This window comes from Podarcis melisellensis, assembly GCF_964234715.1.
Source record: "Podarcis melisellensis genome assembly, chromosome: 18".
Lineage (NCBI taxonomy): Eukaryota > Metazoa > Chordata > Lepidosauria > Squamata > Lacertidae > Podarcis > Podarcis melisellensis.
Window position 1 is genome coordinate 8,778,778 of NC_138536.1, and position 25,900 is coordinate 8,804,677.

At 48.7% G+C, this 25,900-nt stretch overlaps 1 protein-coding gene across 14 annotated transcripts in view; it reads right to left on the reverse strand.

Moving 5' to 3' along the window:
* PTPRS (protein tyrosine phosphatase receptor type S) overlaps window positions 1-25,900 on the reverse strand; it is a 305,911-nt gene that overhangs the window by 243,570 nt on the left and 36,441 nt on the right. For 6 of the 14 annotated variants that reach the window (XM_081895354.1, XM_081895352.1, XM_081895350.1 and 3 more), the window contains exon 1: window positions 10,637-10,835. The exons of 1 other annotated variant lie outside the window; for it this stretch is intronic. The gene's annotated coding sequence lies outside the window, so the exon portion shown is untranslated. Of the gene's footprint in view, window positions 1-10,636; window positions 10,836-25,900 lie in introns of those variants that run through there. 7 more of the 14 variants (XM_081895349.1, XM_081895347.1, XM_081895345.1 and 4 more) reach the window with 2 other exon arrangements.

Consider the following 25,900-nt stretch of genomic DNA (forward strand, 5'->3'; position numbering starts at 1 on the left):
CCGCAGGGCCTGTAAGACAGAGTTGTTCCGCCTGGCCTTTGGCTTGGAGCCAATTTGATTCCCTCCCCCTCTTTCTTTTTTCTTTTTCCTTTCTCCTCCTGCGATGAGGCTGCATTTTAATATTTTAATGTTTCAATATTTTAATTGTTGTATTTTAATCTTGTTTTTAAGTTGTATTTATTCAACTTGTTTTTATTATTGCTTGTTAGCCACCCTGAGCCCGGCCTTGGCTGGGGAGGGCAGGGTATAAATTATTGTTGTTGTTGTTATTATTATTATTATTATTATTATACAGAGCTTGGATTGCCATTTTTAGCAGGGGTTGGACTAAATGACCCTCTTGGCCCCTTCCAATGATTCCATGACTGCTCAGTATGGCTCGATCCTGCCATTCTCAAAGCAGAGAGAGAACACAGTGGTCCACCAACTTTGTTCAAACGGTCCCACGGCACGCCCGCATTAAACATCCATATCGATTTTTTTTTCATCTCCTCCTTTTACTTCATATATTGCAATTTGAGCTTTACAGAATGCACGTTAATACAATTGATAAGGAATTAAAGGAAGCAATAATAACACAATTAAAAACCATACAGAATCCGGCACAGCATGTTGCAATTGCTGAAGCGAGCAGGAAAAAAATAAATCATAATTAAGGTCTCCGCTGAGACCCTCAGAGATCTTCAAGTGGTCTGGGGTGGGGAAATTGGAACACCACAGAGCTTAGAAGAAGCCTTGCAAGGAGGAAAATCGTCAAGCAGAGGAGGGACCTGCTAGATATGTCTTTCCTTTTCTTAAACAGGGTTCCTACTTCACCATAGACCTAGATGGCTTTACTTTCTGGGAAGGCTGTACTTAATGTTGTCAGGTAGACATTTTGTCTAATCCAACAGGATTGGAGCTGGAGGGTTTATAATACAGCCTTATTCCACTGAGCTGCTGGAGACATTTGTCCCATATGCTGGTGCTGAAGTCTGTGGGTATCTTTGGGAGAAAAGGCTAAGGAGTAAACTCTACACAAATCCGGTGCTGATCAGAAGGTTGGCGGTTCAAATCTGCACAATGGGGTGAACTCTCGTTGCTCTGTCCCAGCTCCTGCCTACTAGCAGATGGAGGGTCTCAGCATCACCAAATCAGGAAGCAGGTGCCCCTCTGGAGAGGAAATGATCATCCGTCATGGCCCTGTATGTGGTCTCCCCTCCTCAACTTTATCCTAACAACATCCCTTTGAGGCCCAGGACACAGGTGGCGCTGTGGGTTAAACCACAGGGCCTAGGACTTGCCGATCAGAAGGTCAGCTGTTCAAATCCCCGCGATGGGGTGAGCTCCCGTTGTTCGGTCCCAGCTCCTGCCAACCTAGCAGTTCGAAAGCACCTCAAAGTGCAAGTAGATAAATAGGTACCACTCTGGCGGGAAGGTAAACGGCGTTTCCATGCGCTGCTCTGGTTCGCCAGAAGCGGCTTAGTCCTGCTGGCCACATTACCTGGAAGCTGTACGCCGGCTCCCTCGGCCAGTAAAGCGAGATGAGCGCCGCAACCCCAGAGTCGGTCACAACTGGACCTGATGGTCAGGGGTCCCTTTACCTTTACCTATCCCTTTAAGGAAGGCAGGGCTGAGAGACCGCTGCCTCAAGCCTGCCTCGGCTATCTCAAGCTTTACGGCCGAGCTGATAAGTCTCCCTGCCTAAGCAAAGGACCCGACATCTCCAGTTAAAACCAATTCTAGCGGCAAGGGATAAGAGACCCTGCTAAGCCACTGAGCCCTCCTGGATCAGGCCAAGGTTGGCTCACCTATGTAGTCCAGCATCCTCAGAGAGACCAACCAGGTGCACTAAAAGGGTCTTGTCTTTCTCAGCCTGGGAGCAACTGCAGAAAAGGCTCTGTCTCTTGTGTAAGCACCAACCATTGCCTTTGCAGTACATGGGACCTAGAGATGGTTCTCATCTGAAGATCTTAGCACCCGTTTGTAGAGAGAGACACAATCTTTCAGGGCTGACATGTTGGACTGGCCATGTTGTTCGGATGCCTGACTATCGTCTTCCAAAGCAACTACAGTGGTATACCTCGGGTTAAATACGCTTCAGGTTACATACGCTTCAGGTTACAGACTCAGTTAACCCAGAAATAGTGTTTCAGGTTAAGAACTTTGCTTCAGGATGCAGAGAGGGGGAGAATTTTTTCCCCTTGTTCTCCCCCTCTAAAACAAGGTGCGTCCTATGGTCTGGTGCGTCCTATAGCGCGAAAAATACGGTAACTCTCCCTTCCTGCAGTTTCCAGCAGGCAGAATTCAGAAGCATTTACTGCCTCCAACAAATGATCTGAATGGGAGGTCTCCCACTGCGGAGACCCTCCCTGGTGGGCAGAGGGTCTCTCCCTCAGCTAAAAGGCGCAAGGGACAATGACAATAAAGATATCATAGAATCATAGAGTTGGAAGAGACCACAAGGGCCATCGAGTCCAACCCCCTGCCAAGCAGGAAACACCATCAGAGCACTCCTGACATATGGTTGTCAAGCCTCTGCTTCAAGACCTCCAAAGAAGGAGACTCCACCACACTCCTTGGCAGCAAATTCCACTTTCGAACAGCTCTTACTGTCAGGAAGTTCTTCCTAATGTTTAGGTGGAATCTTCTTTCTTGTAGTTTGGATCCATTGCTCCGTGTTCGCTTCTCTGGAGCAGCAGAAAACAACCTTTCTCCCTCCTCTATGTGACATCCTTTTCTATATTTGAACATGGCTATCATATCACCCCTTAACCTCCTCTTCTCCAGGCTAAACATGCCCAGCTCCCTTAGCCATTCCTCATAGGGCATCGTTTCCAGGCCTTTGACCATTTCGGTTGCCCTCCTCTGGACACGTTCCAGTTTGTCAGTGTCCTTCTTGAACTGTGGTGCCCAGAACTGGACACAGTACTCCAGGTGAGGTCTGACCAGAGCAGAATACAGTGGCACTATTACTTCCCTTGATCTAGATGCTATACTATATCGTAATCGTAAAAGAGACATCCCACAATAAGCAATAAGCTGCAGCTTTCCCAACGTGCAAATTTGACCCAATTTGCTCCCAGAAAGGTTACTGGCCCCAGCCCTGATACCAGGATGAGCTCCCTCTCCATGGGGCAAGCCGCTCCTCCATTCCCCTCATGACTCCCTCTGCATTAAATCCAGCCTCCAGTTTGGTTACACCCTGACCCGGCCCTTGACCAGATCAATGGGGAATGCTAAATATAGAGATCCTTGCTATATGGCGATCCCTCCTTGTGGATCTTGGACCTCTGTCAATATCGAGTGGCAAACCTCCATCCCTTAATTACATCCAGGGTGGACGGGAGGGAGGAAAAGAGAGGAGAGGAACTGGCTTGGAACGTCCTTTGCCCATGTAATTCCCCCCCCTTTAACCCTTAAGCTCCCATACAACCCTTCCTTCCTTTCTTTCTTTCTTTCTTTCTTTCTTTCTTTCTTTCTTCTAAAAAAAAATAATTCAAAATTATAACAAGACATATTATCCAAAAACTTATCATCCTTGTTCCCCCCCCCCCATTTTCCCTCCCTCCCCCCCCCCTCCAACTTCCCTCAGTTCCAGTCTTTGGTTTCTCTAAGAATGCTGTTTTCTCTGTGTTACAAAGCTGTATAGATCCTCAAACTCTTTAGCTGATTTATTATCAATAAAAAGTTTGTGAATGTTTATTCAAAACCTGCCAAGGAGTCCAGTTCGCTTTGTTGCGTCTTCAGATACTTTGTAAAGGGTTGGGGGAAAAGTTGAAAAACACCTTCATGTATGCGACGACGGCCGCGAGAGTTCTGGTAGCACAAGGATGGAAGACTGAAGAAACCCCAACTAAAGAATCGTGGCAAGAAAAATTGATGGACTATGAAGAACTGGCCAAACTGACATTTAAGCTACGGGACAAGGATAACTGACTTTAAGGATGAATGGGAACCCTTTAAAACCCTGTTTTTCACTCTGTGCATCTCTGCGCCCCCCAAGGAAAAAAATCTGGTTTCCCTCCCCTACAAAGCACATCCCTGCCTGCTTGCCAAAGCAACACATTTTCCAGCGGGAGGGCTGAAGGACAGGACACCCACCTCCATGTCGGCTCTTAATCTTAGGGCCAAGAATTCTCAAAGAACCAGTCTTAAACCCTATGCCAAGACTGGTTTAAGACTGGTTCTTTGAGAATTCTTGACCCTGAGATGGAGAGCCTCATGCTCTACCGACGTGGAGGGGGATGCAGAGGGTATGTGAGAGAGGGGGGACGAATACACAATTTCCTGTACTCAGAATTGCCTGTTGCGCCTCTGCGTGAGTCAGCGTTCCGGGCCAAACTCCTTCCAATAAGGAGCCATGTTTGGCACAGTGACTCCTGTCGATCCTCAGATGGGCGGGAGCTCTGAGGGTGGGCAGGTGTCCTAGCTCAGCAGCGGAGAAGCTGTTCTGCATGCAGAATGTTCCAAGCTCAAAAGCAAAGCACCGCTCTGATTTTTAATCCGGGGGGGAAAGGATGTGTTTCAGCTCTCCAGCGTTGGATAACTCTTACATGCGATTTTGTTTTGGGTTTTTTTTAAAAAAAGAGGGGAAAGATGGAGAGAAAAATAAATATATAGCTTTCTCCCTGGAGACGGATGCACATCTTTCTTATTTTTCTCTTTCCAAATGGGCGAGAGATTGTCTATGCGTTTTTCAAAAAATGAATAGATTGAAGGTGGTTTGCAGGAAAACGAACGCTCAGATCACGCTGACACATTTTGAACAAACTAAATTAACTCTTATATAAAGATTCCGTTTCCCCCGCCCACACCCTCCCACAATCTCTCTTCCTCTCCCCCCCCCAAACCGTTTCCCCACAAGCGCTGAACAGCACCGGATTTATAAATATCAAGCCATTGCAACAACAACAACAAAATTCTGCATCTGATGAACGTTCTCTTCGCAGACCGCCGAATGATATGTCTGTGGGTGGGGGAAAATAGTTTACTCAGATGAACCTTAGGTGCACATCTTAAGATTCGTGATTACGCCCAGGTCCTGCTTGCAGGATTTCTTGTTGGGGTATCTGGCTGCGAGAACAGGATGCTGGACTCAGTGGGGCGCCCTCTGGCCTGACCCAGAACCCAGGGTCTTCTTATGTTCTTAAGACTCCTAGAGAGATCAGCAGCGACTAACCTCAATGGCTAACCAGGGATGCTTTTGAAGACTAGCCACTGGGAACTGCAGAAGGGAGAGAATGCTCTTGGCGTTTGGGTCATCCGTGGTTGTTTCCCACAGGTGTCTGGTGAGAAGGATGCTGAAGAAGGTGAGCCTGGTGTTCTTATGCTGCCGATAATTATTTAGCTCCGTGTGTGTGTGTGTGTGTGTGTGTGAGAGAGAGAGAGAGAGAGAGAGAGAGAGAGAGAGAGAGAGAGAGAGAGAGAGAGACTGACTCTCTTTGAAAGCACAAATTGCATCTCTGTCTCTGGTTTAGATTTACTGAACTCCCTTTTTCCGACCGCCGCTAAATGGCATTTTTTTTCAAAACAAGGGGATGGCATCGAAACCCTGTTGAAACGGCTGGGTGGAGTTTTCAAATATTTATTTAATAAGGTTAAAGGTAAAGGAACCCCTGACCATTAGGTCCAGTTGTGGCCAACTCTGGGGTTGCGGCGCTCATCTCGCTTTACTGGCCAAGGGAGCCGGCGAACAGCTTCTGGGTCATGTGGCCAGCATGACAAAGCCACTTCTGGCGAACCAGAGCAGCACACGGAAATACCGTTTACCTTCCCGCAGGAGCGGTACCTATTTATCTACTTGCACTTTTGACGTGCTTTCGAACTGCTAGGTGGGCAGGAGCAGGGACTGAGCGATGGGCACTCCCCCCGTCGCGGGGATTCGAACCGCCGACCTTCTGATCGGCAAGTCCTAGGCTCTGTGGTTTAACCCACAGTGCCACCCGCGTCCCTTAATAAGGTTATGCAGGACTTAATGTTAACATTCCAAACTGCATTTTGTACACACACACAAATAAATATATTATGAGCATATACATATGCATGTTTGTGTGTGCGTATATAATATATATATACACACACCCCAAAAAAACCACCCGAAAACCGCAGATACAAGATTCTGTTTGGCAGTGGGAACAGTCTCCCTGGGGAGGTGGCAGACCCCCTCCCCCTTCCTCGGAGGTTTTAAAGCAGAGGATGGATGGCCATCTGTCATGGATAATCTAGTTGCAATTCTTGAATTGCAGGGAATTGGACTACTAGATGACTCTTGGAGTCCCTTACAACTCTATGTTCTTGGCAGGTCCCGTCTTAGAAGAGGCATCAGACCAGAATCATCCTCCTCCTCCTCCTCCTCCTCCTCCTCCTCCTTCTTTGTAAAAGGTGGTGGCTGTGATTGGCAGTTTCCATAAGTACTTATCATGGGTTTAAAGGCTCAGGTCCGCAATATCTCAAGGACTGCCTCTTTCCACAGGAATCCACCCAGAACCCTAAGATCTTCCTCTGAGGCCCTTCTTCATGAGTTCCCTCCTTGAGAGGTCCGCAGGGTGGCAACATGAGAACAGGGCCTTTTCCGCAGTGGCTCCCTGTTATTAGTTTGCTTTTGTTCTGATTTTATGATGTATTTTTGTGTTCTCCTTTTGTATTATTACGTTGTGAACCGCTCCGTGATGTTGGGTGAATGGCGGTATATAAATTTAAATAATAATAATAATGAGACTTGCATTAAAAATATTTTTAAGAGGAAGACTGATCAATAAGGTGCACCATTTGTAAACTGATCAGGTAAACGTTACATGTACACACCCACACACAAAATTACATACACACAACTTTTTCCCTTTCCAAAATCTCCTGTACCAGCTCAATAAGCTGCTTGTGAAACTCCACTTAAGTTTCGAAATTGATTTGCCAGGAAACCTGCCAGCTGTTCTGCCAACAGCCTTGCTGGGGCCAGAGCCAGCTGTGATCCAAAACATCTGGAGGGCAGTGCACTGGCAAAGGCTGCAAAATCGGGTTGCCAATGCCTCGTTCGTACTGCATTTGGATCCCACATTTGTCTCTCTCCCCAAGGCGCTCCCTTTCCTCAAAACAACCCTGTGAGGCAGGTTAGGCCAAGAATTACTGAGACTGCAAAGTCACCTATTGAGCTTCAAAGTCACCTATTGAGTGGGGATTTGAACCCTGCTGTCCCAGGTCCAAGGATGCGGGTGGCGCTGTGGGTTAAACCACAGAGCCTAGGACTTGCCGATCAGAAGGTTGGCGGTTCGAATCCCCGCAATGACGGGGTGAGCTCCCGTTGCTTGGTTCCTGCTCCTGCCCACCTAGCAGTTCGAAAGCACAGCAAAGTGCAAGTAGATAAATAGGTACCACTCTGGCGGGAAGGTAAACGGCGTTTCCGTGCGCTGCTCTGGTTCGCCAGAAGCGGCTTAGTCCTGCTGGCCACATGACCTGGAAGCTGTATGCCGGCTCCCTCGGCCAATAAAGCGAGATAAGCGCCGCAACCCCAGAGTCGGCCACGACTGGACCTAATGGTCAGGGGTCCCTTTACCTTTACCTTGCCTCCCAGGTCCAACACTCTAACTACTACACCAAGGCAGCTTTCTCGTCTCAAGAAATTGAAAACTCAGAGATGAGCCTGCAATCAGTCAGAATCCAAAAGGACTTTGTATATAAGGTGCGATTTTTGCTTCACACCAACCGAAGACCCGTTCTGCCCCAAAACCAGATATCTGGCAATATTGGAACAATCCAGCTCGGAGGACAGCTTCACACAAACACAATCTCTCATTTCTAGGTATAAACCAACTTTAAACAACCTGAAGTATGGACACCTCACAGGTGGTAACCAGGTCTGATGGAGGTCTCCTTGCGGAGATTACTGAGGGGGTCTGGGGAAGGGTTAGGGTTAGGGGGAACCATGTAAACCACTTTGAGCTCCCCTTCGGGGGGAAGTGGGGTCTACAGGTGAAACTCAAAAAATTAGAGTATGATGGAAAAATCACTAATTCAACTTCACTAATTTCACTAATTCAACTTCAAAGGTGAAACTAATATTTGAGATAGATCCATGACATGCGAAGCGAGATATGTCAAGCCTTGATTTGTTATCATTGTGTACAGCTGATGAAAACCCCCAACAATCTCAGAAAATTAGAATATTCAAGGAAATCAGCAAAACAAGGATTGCAAATCGAGCAAGACTGGACCTCTGAGAAGTAGAAGCACATCTTGCTTTGCATGTCATGAGTCCATCTCATATATTAGTTTCACCTTTTAAGTTGAATCACTGGAATCAAGGAACTTTTCCACGATATTCTAATTTTTCGAGTTTCACCTGTAAATGCAACAGATAAGTTAGAAAAACAAATAGCAGCACTCTGAGCAGATCCACTGAATTCAACGGATCGCGCCCTGTGTCGGTGCTGCTGAGAGCAGACCAAGGGGCAAGGCAAACTTCATCCCACATGCTCCAAATGGGTCTACTTTCAAGTAACACTGGATGCAATGCACTGTTGTTTTAAAACTGAGTTTTCTCCTGCGGCTGAATAGTTGGAAAACATACCGGGGGGGGGGGGGGAGAGAAAGTGTAAAAAAAATTTAAAAAATAAAATAAAAGGTAGGGTTTTGCTTGGGGGTTTTTTTTGCAGGGAAAGGGGGAGAAAAGATGGCTTCTTAATCGGCACCACATTTCACTAAAGCTGATTCGACAGGCCAGATGTTCTTGCTCTGACAGACAGCAGCAACCCCCCCCCACGCACCTCACAGGGCCAAACGGCCGTTAGAGAGCCTACAACAATAACACCGTCCACATTTGCCAGGGCTAAAATATTTGCTGTTGCAGGGTCTTTGCAGAGGAGAAAGGGGCTCCGAAATCTGTACTAAAGGAGCAGAAATCTCTTTTTATTAAGCCCTAATTGTTTGCTCCTAATCATCAAGACCCAAACTTGGAAAAATGTACACACACGAACACACAATGCGCTTGCAACTTTCCCCCGCTTTCAATCAGACTGGTTTAAATTCTATAGTGTTTTTAAATCTATCACATGGTTTTTCTTTCTGTGTTCTCCCCCCCCCCCAATTTCTCCCCTCTCCATTGGCCATCCTTTGTTCATTAAGGGTCTAGGAGGGGATTGAGACAAGGTGGGGGGAAGGGAGGCTGAAAATGGTAAGCGAACATCTCCCCCCCCCCTTTTAAAAAATAGCAAATTCTTGGAAATTTGTTTTACCAACTCTGCCGAATTCAACCCTTTTAAGCTAGACAACCCTCGGTTAAATTAGGGGGACGCCGTTTGCCAAAGTTCTGCTGAAGAGTTTATTCTCTGCACTTGAACATTTGGTAAGCAACACACATCAGATAATGAACGGCTGGATTATGTTATTTATTTTTAAAGTGGTGTTGGGTGGGTGGGGGGTAAAGGAGGAAGAGAGACCAGAATCCAGCTTTTAACAGGTTCAGAAAACAACAACTTAAGAGAGGATTTTCGCCTCCTAAAATTCACTCCTTGTTGTGCATCAGACAAAAGACTGGGAGTCGGGAGAGGGAAGGATATACAGAATATCTCTATAGGGCAATTGTGCGGCTGCTCAGAGTTTTTTTAAAAAAACAAACCCAAAAACATCCCCCTCAACACACACTCATAATAAAACACACACCCCACCCGCAGTCCTACAGAAAAATCATTCCTCTTTAGTAAAGTTTTTTTTTTATTTTCAGAACTTTCCTGACCTCGCTCCTAAAACACAACAGATTCTACACGCAATAGGATGAAGAAAGGGGGGGGGCACGACTCTTTTTCTTCAGTCTCTTGCCCTCCCACCAAAGTCCACCCCCTCTCTCAAAATAAAACCCCATAGTTAACTTTGCAGAAAGCGCAAGTTGTTTGCTTGAAAGTTAAGAAGCGAAAGCCAAAATAACAGAAATTGGAGAAGCGATATATCTGCCTTATAGCCCGGCCTGCTGGAGAGAGAAACCCACCGAAATCGACAAGAATGGAGAAACGGTTAGTTTCAGTGGTTTCTTCCACTTGGCTTAAAACCCAGAGGTTTTATATATATATATATGCGCACAGATATGAATTGTACATGTAGGGACACAGAGAGTACATTTCCAGGCTGAAGCCTTCTAAAGGGAAGCGGAAAAGTGCCCAGTTCTCCCCCCAAAAAACGATGCGTTTCAAAGGCACAGGTGGTCTTTCCAAAGAGAATGGAAGCCAGAGGGTTCAAAAACGCACACCGTTAATTTCATTTTGTTTTGTTTTTGAGACCAGGGCTGGGTGGGTTTGGGTGGGCAGGGGGGGGGTGGGAAACGGGTCTGCAAAGAAAATAAGGAAAGCCAACCCGCTCCAATGTCCCCACCCTGGAAAATGGGGGTGTAAGGGGGTGGGCAGGGATCTGTTCCTCCTCTGGCTCCTCTCAACTTGCAAAACAAAAGACCCCCTTCGTCAGGGTAGCAATGGTGGAGAAGAGGTGTATCTTTGGGTTTAAAAAAAAAAATGGAGGGGGAAGGAGGGAGAGTAAAAGTTGAGATCCATTTGCGAGAAACAGGGCAAAAACAGGCAATTTTAGCATCCGTTTGAATCTGGGATTAGGCGAAGAAGCCAAACTATACAGAGATACATTGTTTTAAGTAAATAAAAAAACATTCAGGACTCACCCTGCGAGAAAGCAACTTTTCCCCATCAATGCATGGCGGTGTTGTCTGTCCCCTCCTTTAAAGAACCGGGGTGGGGGGGGTGCGTTTAGGAAAAGAGGGGGCTCAGAAGTCCAGCGTCCTGGAGGAGCCCCGTTCAGTTAATCCAAAACTTGGAAAGTTTTGAGAGCTGGAGAGGGAGTGAGAGAGAAGGAGAAGGGAGTAGTGTCTCCCCTGCCAGGCTCTGGGCGGTGGGAGGGGCTGGAGGGGGGGGGGCCCACCGCAGAAGGGAATGGGGAGGAGCCCAGAGAGGAGGAATGAAAGGGGGGCACAGTGAGAGGAGAGAGAGAGAGGCCTTTTCACAGCACTCTGTTTTTCCATAGGAGACTTTTAAAAAGTTGCTTGCAAACGTGCATTTCCGGGGGGGAGTGTGTGTGTGAAAGCAAAAGAAACCCACACAGACAGGTCTCCCAGAATCGTCGAGTCGGAAGGGGACCCCATTAGGTCATCTAGTCCAACCCCCTGGAATGCAGAAATCTCAACATGCCAGATGGACCTCTCCTTATAAAGCTCCAAGGAAGAAGAAGTCTCACCACGTCTCCTGGGAGTCAGGTCCGCAGTCAAACAGCTCTTACTCACAGAAGGGGCGCCCTCAGCCCCGGCTGGTCAGAGGGGAAGGGGCTGCCCTCTGCACATGCCCAGGCACACTCTCGCAGGGCTTTTTGCAGAGGTGAAAACCACCGAACACCACATAAAGGAGCGTCAGGGCACCTTAAGAGTTAGCAAATTCACTGTCCCCCTGCCGCCACTTTTGTGGCCTATGCAGTCGTGCCATGCGAAACTTTTTGTTGTTTAGTCGTTTAGTCGCGTCGGACTCTTTGTGACCCCCTGGACCAGAGCACGCCAGGCACTCCTGTCTTCCACTGCCTCCCGCAGTTTGGTCAAACTCATGCTGGTAGCTTCGAGAACACTGTCCCACCATCTCGTCCTCTGTCGTCCCCTTCTCCTTGTGCCCTCCATCTTTCCCAACATCAGGGTCTTTTCCAGGGAGTCTTCTCTTCTCATGAGGTGGCCCAAGTCTTGGAGCCTCAGCTTCAGGATCTGTCCTTCCAGTGAGCACTCAGGGCTGATTTCCTTCAGAATGGAGAGGTTGGATCTTCTTGCAGTCCATGGGACTCCCAAGAGTCTCCTCCAGCACCGCAATTCAAAAGCATCCATTCTTCGGCGATCAGCCTTCTTTATGGTCCAGCTCTCACTTCCATACATCACTACTGGGAAAACCAGAGCTTTTACTATACGGACCTTTGTTGGCAAGGTGATGTCTCTGCTTTTTAAGATGCTGTCTAGGTTTGTCGATGTGAAACTTGCTCTATAACAATTTTGCTCCTATTTTAAGATGCCGTCGGACTCTTTCATTGCCTGCTTTTTACTTTGTTTTCCTCCACTCCCAATTTTACCCTCGCAACAACAGCCCTGTGAGGTAGGCTAAGATGAGAGGGGCTGGGCCCCAGACCCAGCAAGCTTCACAGCCGACTAGGGATTCGAACCCTGGTCTCCCAGGTCCTAGCCCAGGCTTCCTCAACCTCCAGATGTTTTGGGACTACAATTCCCATCATCCCTGGCCACTGGTCCTGCTAGCTAGGGATCATGGGAGTTGTAGGCCAAAAACATCTGGAGGGCTAAGGTTGAGGAAGCCTGTCCTAGCCCAACACACTAACCGCTGGCTCTCGTATGCCCAGAGGGTGTGGAAAACTCACTTCTGGTGCCAAGTTCAGAGCTGTTTCCCTCCCAGAGCAGAGAAGCATGGGACATAAATGTAGCACATTAAATCTAACGGCCTAAAATATATTTTTGTTGGGGCTTCAGAATTAGATGCAGGAAGCCCCGCTTTTTTTTATAAAAACAAAAACAAAACAACCACAACAGCAACAACAGGCACCTTAGATGCAATTGTGCATCTCTCATCTGGTCAACGCGATGTTCTCCAGATGTTGGGATGGGAACTGTGGTCCAGCAACATCTGGGGAGAACCACCCTCTGGTGGCCTGCAGTTTCATGCTAGAACTATGGGCATATTCAGGTTAATAATAATAATAATAATTTATTATTTATACCCCGCCCATCTGGCTGGGTTTCCCCAGGTTGCAACATGCAAAATGAGAAGACCTGTACCGCTTTCAAACTGCCTTAGGTGAAGCAACGGGTGGGGTGGGGGACAAATTGGACCCCCGCCCTCTAAAGGCAACCCCCCCACCCAGGATAGTGTCTACCTGAAACGAGCAAGACCCAAGTTCGAATCCAGCGGCTGGTTAACGCATGCTGCACGCCACATCTCTCCGCTGAGCCTGCCTCGCAGAGCTATGCGATGGACCACAATGGGACTATACAAATAGAGTCTTGTTGACTTTTACGAAACAAATCCCCACCCAAAAGAGCTTAAAAGCGCTGCCTGGATCGGTGAAGCCTGGATCGAGCCTTGAGAGAGTTGAGAATCCCTGCAGAGCAAGAAGAGTTACCGTCGATTGAAGAATGGAGGATGAAGTTAATGGACTATGCAGAATTAGATAAACTAACAGGAAGGATTCGAAACCGGCGAGCCCAGAAATTCATGGAAGACTGGAGTAAATTTACGGACTATTTGAAAAGTATTTGTGAAGAACAGACGACGTTTGTAGGGTTGCAAGAAGTTTTGTGAGGAGTATTATTGGAAGTATTGTAAAAATGGAGAAGGGGGAGGATGGTTTGTTAAGAGATATAAAGGCAATATAAAGTTAAGAAATGCGTAAGAAGTGGTTAAAACGGTGGATCATCAGAGGTGCTGATGGAAGTCTAAAAAGATTGTAGAAGTGAAAAGTTTTGTGGTACATTTTATAATTTATATGTTAAAATTAATTTTAAAAAAATTATATAAAAAAGAGAATCTCTGCAGTTTTTAACCCAGGAAAGTCAGGGGGAAGTTTTGGGGACACAAATGTTTGTCCCCTCCAGACAAACACACACACACAAAGAGAGAGAGAGAGAAAGAGAGAAAAACATATAAAGCTTCAAAGGGAATCTTCTGAAGCGTAGAAGGAATGTTAAGTTTTTCTGCACCACAGCTGTCTGAAGTGGCTAAGATTTCCAAGTTCGCCCCCAAGCCGCATTTTTCCCCAAGGCTGCAGGGGCCGTAGATAAAACGCTGGCATTTGTATTTATCCCACGCTCCTTCGATACGCTGTTTGTTGCCACTGCTTTAAATAAAAAATAAAAAACGGATCAAACGGCCTTTTGGAGCAGAATCACCTCATACTTCTAAGCCCTATGATAACGGAAGCAAACCCTGCAGCGTTTAGTAAGCCAAGGTGTTGCCTTGACCACCTTCTCAGTGTGCTTTTGGTCACCGTCCTCCGCCCGGGCTTAGGGTGGGGTACATAGCTGCTCCCTGCCCCTATAATTTGACCCTCAACCACACCCCTGTAGTCTAGGTCAGTGTTTCCCAACCACTGTTCCGCGGCACACTAGTGTGCCGCAAGATGTTGCATGGTGTGCCGCGGGAAAAATTTAAAAATTGAAAGATTTTTTTTTTAAGTCAAATTTTTGATTGGGGCGCCGTCACTAGATGACCCCTGGGGTTCCCTCCCTCCCTCCCGCTCTGCGCCTCCCTCCTCCTCCTCCTCCTCCTCCGGGGAGGCCCTTTCTGGCTCTCGGCCAAGGCTTGGCGGCTGCCACTCACTCACTCGCTCGCCCACCCGTCCCTCCATCCCTGCACCCGGCCTCTCCTCCTCTGTCCCCGGGGGCTGCCGGGATCCGTAGTCCCCTCGCCCTTGGGCTCCGCGCCCGCGCGGGGTGCGCGAACTACGTTTCCCAGCGTGGCCTGGCGGGCCGGGCGTTTTATTTGAAGCGCTCTTCTCCCGGCCATGGAATGAGCGCAGCGGCGGCAGCCGGGCGGGCAGGGGCTCTTCCGCGCAGACCCCGCACAGCCTGCCTGCGCCCTCCGGAGATCGGGCGGCAGGATGGAGCCCGGGGATCCCCGCGGAGGCGGAGCGGCGGAGGCTGCCCCCCAGGTAGGGCTGCGTCGGGGTTTTTTTTATTTTTGCAATGCTGCATCCGCGCCGGAGGGGACGCATCGGACTGCGGGGAGACCCCTTGGCGGGCGTGCAAGGCAATGCATGCGTGCAGGCGTTGCATGGAGTGCAGTGCAATGCAATGGCAACGCGGCGCCCTGCATGCATGCATGCAACTTCCACCGGCGCTCCGGACTTGGCAGGTGAGGGGGGTGCCCAGTGGGCGGCAGAGAGAGCCGGGAGGGCGAAGGGGAGCCGCGGGGGGAGCACCGGTGCTCCCCAAGCCGAGCCCGGGGGGAAACTTCGGCGTCGTTGCGCCGGGTGTTGGAAGCGGAGGCTGGCGGGGGCCCCTCACCTGCAAAACCTGGTCACCTCTCATATATTTCGTGCATTGCATTCATCGCCCGCTTTCTCCTCCAAGGAGCTCCCGGGGGCGCGCGTGGTTCTCCCCGTGTTATCCTCGCAACAACAGCCCTGCGAGGTGGGTCAGGCGAGTGGCCCAAGGGAGCACCCAGGGATTGTCCTGGCCAGGTGGGGTGATTTGAACCCTGCTCTCTGCCCGGTCTTCGTCCTCATTTAGCCCCCACATGTGCATGACTGTGCATGACTGAGGTTTTCCCCCCTCGTCTTGGCTATGGTGTGAGTCTGTGCTGTTAATTAATGGGGTTCTGCCTTCGGAGAAGATGAGCCAGCCCTCAAGGAGGTGATTATGTAATTTGCTAGCAATTCATGTCCCTCCCGGCGTGACGCTGCGCGCTGACATCACGGGGCTGTAATGGTGGTGTGCCTCGAGATTTTTTTCATGAAACAAGTGTGCCTTTGCCCAAAAAAGGTTGGGAAACACTGGTCTAGGTCAAACTGTGTGCCGGGCTGCAGATCACCCAGAGGCTGAGTGATGCTTCAAACCTGTGTCACCCTTGTCTCTTAACCACTGCACCTCACTGGGCTACGACTCTGGGGTTGTGGCGTTCTTCAAACCTGTGTCACCCTTGTCTCTTAACCACTGCACCTCACTGGGCTACGACTCTGGGGTTGTGGCGCTCATCTCGCTTTGTTGGCCGAGGGAGCCGGCGTACAGCTTCCGGGTCATGTGGCCAGCAGGACTAAGCTGCTTCTGGCGAACCAGAGCAGCGCACGGAAACGCTGTTTACCTTCCCGCCAGAGTGGTACCTATTTATCTACTTGCACTTCGTGCTTTCGAACTGCTAGGTTGGCAAGAGCAGGGACCGAGCAACGGGAGCTCACCCCGTCATTGCGGGGATTCGAACCGCTGACCTTCTGATCGGCAAGTCCTAGGCTCTGTGGTTTAACCCACAGCGCCACCCGCGTCCTACATGGTCGCAATTGGACCTGCACCAGTCTCAAAACGCGCCTGGCGAATTTCTGGCACTGGTCTGGAAGGCCACAGATTCCTCCCCCCCCCCCCCCCGGCCTAGTTCAGTGGTTCTCAAACTCTTTTCTTTGGGTCACACTTTTGGAACAAAAAATTTGCTCGGGCCACACCAGATTTCTTTATTGGTAAGAAATGCATTGGAAAACAAAGTGAAACAATTCCTAGCAGTGCTTGATTTATAACGTAGAACACAACTGCACCCGGAAAGTATAAAACAATGCAGAGGAATAATTCCATAAATATAATTATAAACAACAGCTAGGATTGTCCTCCGTTTCGCTTGATGCTCTTGCTCTCGTCTTGAAAGGGTATCTATCCGTATTCTGCAAATAAAACAAATTACCGTGGTACCTCGGGTTACAGACGCTTCAGGTTACAGACGCTTCAGATTACGGACTCCGCTAACCCAGAAATAGTACCTCGGGTTAAGAACTTTACCTCAGGATGAGAACAGAAACTGTGTGGCAGCAGGAGGCCCCATTAGCTAAAGTGTTACCTCAGGTTAAGAACAGTGTCAGGTTAAGAACGGACCTCCGGAACGAATTAAGTTCTTAACCCGAGGTACCACTGTACCTTGATGCTATACTATACTACACTGAAATATTTAAATGTTTATTTGCGTGTGCTTGAATCTTCCTGCCACAATTCCCAGTGTGTCACACCTGGAGAGTGGATCTGCTATAGCGGTGAGCCGAACAGAGCCACCACGTTCAGAGCGGCAGATTTCGGCTAAACATCGGGGGTGATGTCTTAACAGTAAAGAGCTGCTTTGATGCTGGAACAATCTCCCTTGAGAGGTGATCTGCTTCGCCAGACATCTTCAAAGCAGAAGCTGGTATCCCCCTTCTGTTGTGGACTGCAAGAATTCAGAGCAGGAGACTAGAGGACCTCAAAAGACCCAACACAAAAACACCCTGCCAATAATTTGGTTATTTCTCTGCTAGGAGGTTAGCGGGGGGGTCAAAGTGGCAGAGATAAAGCAAGCCTGTTTAGCAGTCCAGCGGAAAAAATGATGTTTACAACTGCCCAGGCTCTTGGAGAATACTGGACTTTCGCACTCCTGTCTCTCCCGGCTGAAGTCACGTGACGGATCTTCACATTGCCATTCGGGAGTGTGCTGGCTGTGCTCAGAGGGAGCCATGATTTTCTGAACACTTGAAACCACAGGAAGGGAGTGGGCTCTCGCACCCAGGTGCCAAATGGCTCCTTGAACCAAGGTTAGTCGCCAAAACGGAATATCTAGTTGCCATTTGGGGGCGGAAAGAAAGCTCAAAAATCTCATTTTCCAAATGACAGGCTGTGATTAAAAATGTAAAGGGACCCCTGACCATTAGGTCCAGTCGTGGCCGACTCTGGGGTTGCGGTGCTCATCTCGCTTTACTGGCCAAGGGAGCCGGCGTACAGCTTCCAGGTCATGTGGCCAGCAGGACTAAGCCGCGTCTGGCGAACCAGAGCAGCGCACGGAAACGCCGTTTACCTTCCCACCGGAGCGGTACCTATTTATCTCGCAGTTAAACATCTGGCTAGTTCAGAGGACAACCTTGAGCTAGGTTTAAGAGCTTTGAGGACGTAAAGAAGCAAAGTTACAGGGAGGCTTCACATATACATCGGCCTCTTTTTATCAATGGGGACGTGGACCATTCATAACATAAGAATATTCTTCACAGCTGTGAGCAGGGCAGTGGGGGAAGTGAAGAAAAGCGACAACAATTAATTATAACGCTGTTCAATGTTCCTGCTCAGGCTGCACAGAAAAAGTATTTTGGTTCCTGAGATTCATTCCGATTGTGCGGATAAAATATAACGGATAGAAATCTACACAATGTGTGTGAAGACGGTCAAGTTCCAATGATCTCCAGGCATGCAGCTCCAGGTGGAGAAGATGTCTTCTAGCGCCCATGCATCTTCGCTTGACCACAAATGGAGGGTAACCAGGTGAAGAATGCGCCTGGCGAAATTAAAAGACGCCTGCTTCTTGGGAGAAAAGCAATGACAAACCTAGACAGCATCTTAAAAAGCAGAGACATCACCTTGCCAACAAAGGTCCGTATAGTTAAAGCTCTGGTTTTCCCAGTAGTGATGTATGGAAGGGAGAGCTGGACCATAAAGAAGGCTGATCGCCGAAGAATGGATGCTTTTGAATTCTGGTGCTGGAGGAGACTCTTGAGAGTCCCATCAAACCTATCGACTCTTAAGGAAATCAGCCCTGAGTGCTCACTGGAAGGATAGATCCTGAAGCTAAAACTCCAATACTTTGGCCACCTCATGAGAAGAGAAGACTCCCTGGAAAAGACCCTGATGCTGGGAAAGATGGAGGGCACAAGGAGAAGGGGACGACAGAGGACGGGATGGTGGGACAGTGTTCTCGAAGCTACCAGCATGAGTTTGACCAAACTGGGGAGGCAGTGGAAGACAGGAGTGCCTGGCGTGCTCTGGTCCAGGGGGTCACGAAGAGTCGGACACGACTAAACAACAACAATTTTGAAGACTGCATGACTGGCACTGTGAGAACAGTGGTCCACTGAACCAGATCAAAACTGAGCCAGATTCGCGCCCCAAATTGCAGGCCCACACCCACGGCAACTCAGACGGATGCAGAAAGCACAAGAAAAACCCCATCAGCAAAAAAAAGAAGAAGTGCAGCGATATCAAAAGCAGAAACAGCCGATAACAGCCACACAAAAACACACACACACACACACATCCTGAACAGGAGAAGTCTCAGGGGCCTCTATGGCTCCAGGAAGATTAGAAACCAGGTACCAGATCTCTCTGGGGAGGAGATTCCGCAGCTGGGGCACCACCTAGGGGAAGATCCCTTCTTTTCACCCCCAACCTCAGATTAGGGAGGCACCCAGGCAGGGATCTCTGTCAGCAGGTCAGAAGATAAGCAGACGGTGATATGGAAGGAAGCAATCTTCCGGGTCCCAACTCTGAAAGTCAGCGGCTGTGCTTTAGAGAGATGGGAAGCAACTTTCTAGTCCATGGGTAGGCAAACTAAGGACCGGGGGCCGGATCTGGCCCAATTGCCTTCTCAATCCGGCCCGCGGACGGTCCGGGAATCAGCATGTTTTTACACGAGTAGAATGTGTGCTTTTATTTAAAATGCATCTCTGGGTTATTTGTGGGGCATAGGAATTTGTTCTCCCCTCCCCCCAAAAAATATAGTCCGGCCCCCCACAAGGTCTGTGGGACAGTGGACCGGCCCCCTGATGGAAAAGTTTTCTGACCCCTGTTCTAGCCCCCTTGACTCTGAATAAGGAGCTGATTTAAAATACACTGGAACACAGGAAGCTCATTCAGATTACTTTTGTGTCTGAACTTTAAAGTATCGGGGGGGGGGGAGTGGCCCCAGACTTTTCCCTGCGAAAACCTGCTATTTACCGCTGAATTGGAGCAGGCAGCAAGCCACGGAAAACCCGAATTCCTGACAGTGGAAGGGAAAAAGAAGAAAAGGAAGAAGCACTCTGCCATTGGACCAGGAAAGCGCGGGACACGGATAGGCCCTTATGCCAAGTTAGAGCACTGGTCCATCTAGCCCAATACTGCCCACACTGACTGGCAGCAGCTCCCCAGGATTCCTGGCAGGAGCCTCTCCCAAACTTAACTGGAGATGCCAGGGATCAAACATGGGGCATTCTGCATGCAAGGCAGATGTTCTACCAAGGAGTTATGGCCCTCCCCCCTCCCCCGCAGCTCACTTCTGCCTGCACTGACCGGCAGTGGCTATCAGAGTTTCAGGCAGGGGTCTTCCTCCCCCCCCCCCTCATCCCTCTCTGGACATGCAGCAGGGGGGTGGGGTGTCAAACCTGGAGCCTTCTGAACACAGAGCAGCTGCTCTGCCACAGAAGTGCCCTTTGATTTGATTTGTGCCTGTAAATGTGCAAAAGATCACTGCAATGCAGAGGGGTTGGACTAGATGACCGCTGGGGGACCCTCCAATTCTACGCATAGCGGGTGAAATGTGGACCTTGCAAACGCAGCACAGGTTGATCAGGAAAGCTGGTCAAATGGAGGGTGGGTGGAAAACAGTGTTCGGAATTCCCCAGCCGCACTTTGAGACTGACTGGACCCCTCTAGCTTTCTTTATGGGCTTATTTATCAAGTTTCTCTCCCACCATTTTCTTCAAGGACTGCACAAGGGTTCACACTTTGAGATTTTTTCTTTAAAATAAAAAGTGAAATGAAACGATCATCATCATCAATGTCCCATCACAAAAGGCGCCTAAACACTCCATTGCGGCGACCGTGACCCACGTTTAAGGAATTTCTAACACTTAGTCTGTGGGACGCGGGTGGAGTTGTGGTCTAAACCACAGAGCCTAGGACCTGCCGATCAGAAGGTCGGCGGTTCGAATCCCTGCGACGGGGTGAGCTCCCGTTGCTCGGTCCCAGCTCCTGCCAACCTAGCAGTTCAAAAGCACCTCAAAGTGCAAGTAGATAAATAGGTACCACTCCAGCAGGAAGGTAAACGGCGTTTCCATGCGCTGCTCTGGTTAGCCAGAAGTGGCTTAGTCCTGCTGGCCACATGACCCGGAAGCTGAACGCCGGCTCCCTCGGCCAGTAAAGCGAGATGAGTGCCGCAAATCCAGAGTCGTCCGCAACTGGACCTAATGGTCAGGGGTCCCTTTACCTTTACCTTAGCACTTAGTCCAGGGGTCAGCAAACTTTTTCAGCAGGGGGCCAGTCCACTGCCCCTCAGACCTTGTGGGGGGCCGGACTATATTTTGTAAAAAAATAAACGAACGAATTCCTATGCCCCACAAATAACCCAGAGATGCATTTTAAATAAAAGGGCACATTCTTCTCATGTAAAAACACGCGGATTCCCGGACCGTCGGTGGGCCGGATTGAGAAGTGATTGGGCCAGATCCGGCCCCCAGGCCTTAGTTTGCCTACCCATGCCTTAGTCCCTTAAAGACAAGAGCCCAGCAAACCAAAGTGTGCGCAAGAGAGCAAGAGACTGACAGACAGGAGAGAGATGCGCCTCCATGCCCAGCCAGCGGCCTGAGAGCCCCACACCGACGCAGGCAACATCAACCCAGCTATTTACGGTATTCCTGTTGCCCCCTTAAGTCACACAATCTGTTTCTCTAATGCAGTGAATCCAGGCAGGGAGCTGGGTTGATTCCCACCTCGCTCAGACCAGATTAAAAGCAGATGATCCCAGCTTTGCTGCAACTTCATTCCAGGGGAGGGTCAGAGGTTACGCAAGAAAGAGGAGAGGAGGGGGTCCAGGGCAGCGGGGGACGGACAGCTATGATCCTGGGGAACCTTTTCGGGAAGATCGCCGTTTGGATCGTTTTGTGTACCCCGCCTTACTCAAAAAGAGAAACTCTTGCTCTCCAATCCTCTCCCTCAACTCTGCCCGTCTCACTCTGCCAGCTCCCCGCAACCTGGCGCCCTACAGAACTACAGTTCCCAACAGCATGAACTACAGTTCCCAACAGCATGGTGGCGCATGGCAGCAGTTTGTGGGGTGGTGGCGGGAAGGCTGGCCAGCCGCCGCTTGAAAAGAAAGGGGAAGTGCGCAGAAACACATGGTGCTCGCAGCACTTTGCTCCCTGGCAGATGCCCAGGTCCACAAACATTTCTGTATCGCCGCCCTAACGACACACACACACACACACACACACACACACACACAATTACTTTATTTTCCGCTCTATAAGGCGCACCAGAGCACAAGACGCACCTCGTTTTTGGAGGAGGGAAACAAGAAAAAAATATTCTGAATCTCAGAAGCCAGAACAGCAAGAGGGATTGCTGCGCAATGAAAGCAGCGATCCCTCTTGCTGTTCTGGCTTCTGGGATAGCTGCGCAGCCTGCATTCGCTCCATAAGACGCACACACATTTCCCCTTACTTTTTAGGAGGGAAAAAGTGAGTCTTATAGAGCAAAAAATACGGTATATTCTCTTTCAAGCATCCCAAGCATTATGAGCAGAGAAAGCTGTCCTACACAGGTCGTTCTGGCCCATCAAACCCACTGCTGCATGCACTGACTGGCAGCATCTGTCCAGACCATGGGCGGATGTAGGTCAGTACGGTCTTCCCTGACAGGTAACAGCACTCTAGATTTTAAGGCAGGGCTCTCTCCCAGTCCTACGTGGAGATGTCCCTCAGGGGGCTGAACCGGGAACCGATTGACACCAGGCAGGTTCTCGACCAGTAAGCTTTTGACCTTCCCTTAAAAAAATAATAATGCAAGACTCCAGTGCTCTTGTTTGTGTGACTAAAGGACAGGTTGGAACAGGAGCATAGAAAGTTGTCTTATAAAGAGTCAGGTACCTGGCCTATCTAGATCAGTATTGCCAGTGCGGGCTGGCAGGAGCTCTCCAGGGTTTCGGACAGTCTCTCCCTTAATAATAAAGCAAGTTTCTAGTCCTCATGGGTCTGAACAAAGGTGCATTGCAGTAATCCAGCCTGCAGGCCACCAATGCATTGAGTTAAAGAGACAAGGCTGTTTACCAGCTCCATCTGGTATGCAGGATGAGACCCTCCCTGCCTGCAGACTGTCTCGCCAGAGTGGTGCATGCTCTGGTTATCTCCCGCTTGGACTACTGCAATGCGCTCTATGTGGGGCTACCTTTGAAGGTGACCCGGAAACTGCAATGCAGCAGCTAGACTGGGGACTGGGAGCAGCTGCCGAGACCATATAACACCGGTCTTGAAAGACCTACACTGGCTCCCAGTACGTTTCCGAACACAATTCAAAGTGTTGGTGCTGAGCTTTAAAGCCCTAGACGGCCTTGGTCCTGTATATCTGAAGGAGCGTCTCCACCCCCATCGTTCTGCCCGGGCACTGAGGTCCAGCGCCCAAGGGCCTTCTGGCAGTTCCTTCACTGTGAGAAGTGAGGTTACAGGGAACCAGATAGAGGGCCTTCTCGGTGGTGGCGCCCGCCCTAGGGAACGCCCTCCCTTCAGATGTGAAGGAAATAGGCAGCTATCTTCTTTTTAAAAGACATCTAAGGCAGCCCTGTTTAGGGAAGTTTTTAATATTTAATGCTGTATTGTTTTTAACACTTGATTGGGAGCCGCCCAGAGTGGCTGGGGTATAAATGATATATTATTATTATTATTATTATTATTATTATTATTATTATTATTATTATTATTATTATTGACTGTCCCGGTCCACAAACAGCTGCGGCTTTTTTTTAACCAGGCAAAGCTGGCGTTTTCCAGCCAGTGGCATTTCCGAAGTATTTCCACAGTGTGTTGCAATAATCGAATCTAGCTGCTAATGAAAGAAGTCTGACTTTACGAAAATGGGTTTCTACACACCCCAACTGCGGCCAAAAAGGTTGCATTGATGAACTGGAAGAATAAAGACAAGGTCCTCTTTCGACGCGATTCCCTTTAATCAATGGATTGACAACCTGGGAACACTTGCAACATACGAACCGATTGCCTACGGACGTAGACTTTGTTTGGACAAATATATTGATATCTGGAAAAAGGTTTATGCAGAATGTAGTGAGTTATTAGTAACCATATATTATTAGGATAATAATATCACTTATATCTATATAATAATCTATAGCAACGAAATTGACTTTACTAAATACATTACACTATCTCTTTCCCCCTCTTTTTCCACGTTCTTCTCTCTTTTCCTTTTATCACAGTATTCCTTTATAAACGGAAATCTTTCAGTAAAACATCAATGAGAATAGCAAAAGATATGGTACTCTTTAATCAATGGACTGAAGACATGACAGAACTCACAACATACAGATTGCTTATAGGCGCAGACTTCGTCTGAATAAATATATTGACACTTGGTTATCAATAATCATATAACAATGTGTGGAAGTTTAGTCTGCTACAGTATATCTCTTATTTATTTTTACGTATGCCACTTTTCATTCTGTTTTTTTTTCTTTGCACCTTTTCCCTTTCATTTTATTTTGCACAACTAAAATTTTATTAAGTGGTACCTCGGATGTCCGTTCGACTTCCAAAACGTTCAGAAACCAAAGCGCTGCTCTGGTTCACCAGAAGCGGCTTAGTCCTGCTGGCCACATGACCTGGAAGCTGTACGCCGGCTCCCTCGGCCAATAAAGTGAGATGAGCGCCACAACCCCAGAGCCGGCCACGACTGGACCTAACGGTCAGGGGTCCCTTTACCTTTATGACTTCCCTTGATCTGGAGACTATACAGTGGACCCTCAGGTAACGTAACTTTCAGGTTGTGAACGCGGCAAACCCGGAACTCTGCAGCGCTGCGCACATGCACAGAACAGGCTCCTCCGGTTACGCAGATTTTGGGATACAGACGGGTCTCTGAAATGGATCCGGTTCGTAACTGAAGGTACCACTGTACTTCTGTTGATGCAGCCTAGAACAGCATTAGCTTTTTTGCTGCTGCATCACACTGTGGGCTCATGTTCACCTTGTGGTCCACCAAGACCCCTAGATCCTTTTCACAGGTACTGCTAGTAAGCCAGGTGTTCCCCGTCCTATATTTGTGCAGCCGCTTCTAAGTGCAGAACCTTCCATTTGTCCCTACTGAAATTCCTTTTGTTAGCTTGGTCCCAGTTGTCCAATCTTTGAAGGTCATCTTGAACCCCGATTCTGTCTCCTGCGACATTAGCTGCCCTGTGGTGATGTCAGGTGACTGGCTGGTGGGTTGTCCTCACCTACCTGTCGAAGGTTTCATTGAAATCTCTGTTAAAACAGAGCTTTCCCACCCCCCACCCCTTTCTGCAAAGGAGCTCGCTTTAAACTCCTTGACCTCCCATTGTAGACATATGGGTCACTGCCCCACACCTGACGTTCACATAGGATATCCCGTGTGGGGCAGGTGCAGGGCACCTTTTGCAAGGAATACCTCTTGGGCTGAACTGGGGACCCCAATTTGGCCCCAGGCCATGCCCAATGTGGCTGTACCTGGCACTGAGGAGGGAGCTGGACTGCATGACCTCTGGAGATCCCTCTCTGAGCATCCGAGGCGGCAGGCAGCACCGTTAAAAGCACCAGGAAACCCACTGTACTTTCAACCCCCTGCACTTGCGCTTATCTCCATTTTTTTTTAATTAAGCCGAGCGGCGTTATTAGGCTTACATTAGTTGCATAAAGGTTCATCAGATCCGTTTATCTCAGCAATCGAGCCCAAGTTATGAACTGTATTAAGAATTTTTTTCTTCGCTGCTATACCGGGGAGAAAAAAGGAGGATATAATTAATTCCTCAGGAAGAAAGCTTTAAAAAACTTTTTCTTAGCAAAAAAAAAAAAAAATTCTTTTTATAAAAGTTATTTCTCTTCCCCACCTATTTGAGACCTTTTAAATTGGTTTTTTTTTTAAATTTTTCCCATTCTGAATGCCGAGAATCAGACAGACATCCTCTGTGGAATTTGTACATGGTGTCCAGAGGAGGGGAATCAGGATTATCAAGAGTCTGGGATCTAAGCCATATGAGGAACAGTTGAAGGAGCTAGGTATGTTCAGCCTGCTAAAGAGGAGACACGAAAGCCATCTTCAAATATCTAAAGGGTTTTCCCATGGGAGATGGAACAAAGCTTTTTTCCTCTCCTGCTTCCGAGGTCAGGACCCAAACTAATGGATTCGAATGGCACGAAAGGAGATTCCCAGCTCAACATCAGGAAGAACTTTCTGACAAGAAGAGCAGTTCCAAGGTGGTGGACCTTCATGGGAGCTTTTAAAGCAGATGTTTTCATTGAGATTACTGAATTGCAGAGGGTTGGACTATCAGGCATGTCCAAACTTGGCCCTCCAGCTGTTTTGGGACTACAACTCCCATCATCCCTAGCTAACAGGACCAGTGGTCAGGGATGATGGGAATTGTAGTCCCAGAACATCTGGAGGGCCAAGTTTGGCCATGCCTGG